This window comes from Stegostoma tigrinum, chromosome 6 (assembly GCF_030684315.1).
Source record: "Stegostoma tigrinum isolate sSteTig4 chromosome 6, sSteTig4.hap1, whole genome shotgun sequence".
NCBI classification, from domain to species: domain Eukaryota; kingdom Metazoa; phylum Chordata; class Chondrichthyes; order Orectolobiformes; family Stegostomatidae; genus Stegostoma; species Stegostoma tigrinum.
The window spans coordinates 33,892,822-33,895,031 of record NC_081359.1 but is presented as its reverse complement, the minus strand read 5'-3'; positions in this window follow the sequence as shown (position 1 = coordinate 33,895,031).

Here is a 2,210-nt window from a genome sequence, read left to right as displayed (position 1 = left end):
ATTGGCACTGTATTTAAAAGCCCATAATGCACCCAAACAAGTACTGTCAGTTCAAAACTGCCCTGATGTTTGCTCCAGATATGGCACATGAGGAAACCCTCCTTCTACTTTATGGGCTGGGTCCTGGAGATCCTGCTGGTCAGGGTGGTATGCTAACCACTTAGGCACCATGTCATCCAATGTTTGTAATTTTGTGTATTCAATTTTAGGATGAGTTAAGACTTCTGAAACGTTAGTTTACAATCTCATGTATGTTCCCCCTACGGCATTGCTGGCTGAATCATGTGTTCATCTTACTTTCTGCTTTACTTATGAAAATCCTGTCTAGCAGATGGACGATAACCACCAGCTATTTTAGCACAGGCCATTTATAATGACAAAAGATCGTCAAATCCATGACTATTTTGCCTCCTGCTTCCTGCTTTCAATAGGATATAGATATCTGTATTGATGTAAATTTGAAATTTACCCAGACTTTTTTCAGTGACCTGTAAAAATCTATGTCTGGTTTTGGCCTACCTGCACAGCAGGCTGAATGAATGTGTATTTGGTTTAAAACGCACTGCAGTACAGAGTGGGATTAATCTGGATTTATATTGAAAATATACACATTCCAAATAGCATTAACCTAAATTAACCCTTTAGGCAGATCAAAAGTAGATGAAACTGTATTTCTAACTTCACCATTGCTTCATTGTGGTGCATGAACAATAAGCTATCATATTTCAGTCAAATTTTGTGAGCAAAGTACATAAGAGCTAAACTAATTTGAGAGAAACTTTAGTGGAATGATTGAGTTCAACATCCAGTTCAATATCGACTAGATTGCACTATAACATTTAACAATTGAAAAAAAAATCCATAAAAATATATCTTTCGGACCATAAGCAGTGCTGAAAAAAAGCTGGCATTTCACGTTGTCAGACATAAAATAATCAAAACTGCTTTTATAGAGATAAATAATTTGGAGATAATTGACAATATTGTTCTTTTTCTTTTCCCCCCTCCATATTCTTTGTAGGGTTAACCACATATTGTGAAACCTTGCAATTAATAGGGAATCAGAATTTAAAGCATTTGTTTCCAAGAACTGCGTGTCACAAAATTAAAACCAGGCTGCGGGAATACGAAGTTAGATCTCACTAGGTGGGTGAATGTTATAAACCCACCCTAATGCATGGTAAATCAGCACCTCTAACGTCTGTTTAGAGTTTTTAGATTATGAATGTGGCTGTCATGTTGGATTAATTGACTAAAGTGCATAAGATCAGAAGCTTAAAGAATCACTTAAGAAGCCATCAACATCTACCTTTGTTCCAATAAAATATGACAGTTGTTTCCCCTTGAACTGTTGATCTTTATGCAAAACAATTAAACTCATTTTGATTCTGGTGCATCCTGTCATTTAGCTAATAGTTCAAGAAATATGCATATCCTTGACACTGATGCATTCTAGTTTGCCTTTCGCTGTGGCTTGACAGCTATTCACATGCATGATTTATAGAATTTCCTCAAAATGGAGGTTACTTTTCATGCACAATGAATCAATCATTCTTGAAGTATTCTTTTTTATGAAATTAGAGGGCATATTTCTCAACTGCATCAATGAACCACTTCACTTTTGTCAAAGGCCATTTATTTGCCTTATTGTTTTAAACACTATTTAATTGCAATGCTCGTTGTAACATTTGTTAACAAAATTTATTTTGAAAGGGGGCACATTGTCTATTTAATCACCATCATAGCTCTAGTGATCTATGTTTATGTGTATATTAGCATACTGTTTTTGCACAGCTGTATACTTGTTTCAGTCTCATACTGTTGACAGGTAGTTAAGCTTACAGCTAAACAGCACATAGTATTTGGCACATCAACTACGTTGGGCACTCGGATGCCTGCTGATAAATATGTAATAGTAGTAACTTATGTCCTACATTCCAATCTGTCAGATTTCAGCAATATTTATCTGAAAGATCCACCAGTTAATAATTACAGAGAGAAGCTATATGCTTCTCTGACTTTGAAACCACTAAAGTTCACAGCTAATTTCCAAATTTTACTCACTGATAAAACAGACAGTGGAATGGTACATGTGTTACAATCCCCAATGGAATAACTGTAAGCAAAAATAGCCAATTTACTGAATGAAGCCCAAATGAAAACAATTGGCAACATGCTTCCCCTTATTAAAGTATTTATCTTCACACAAG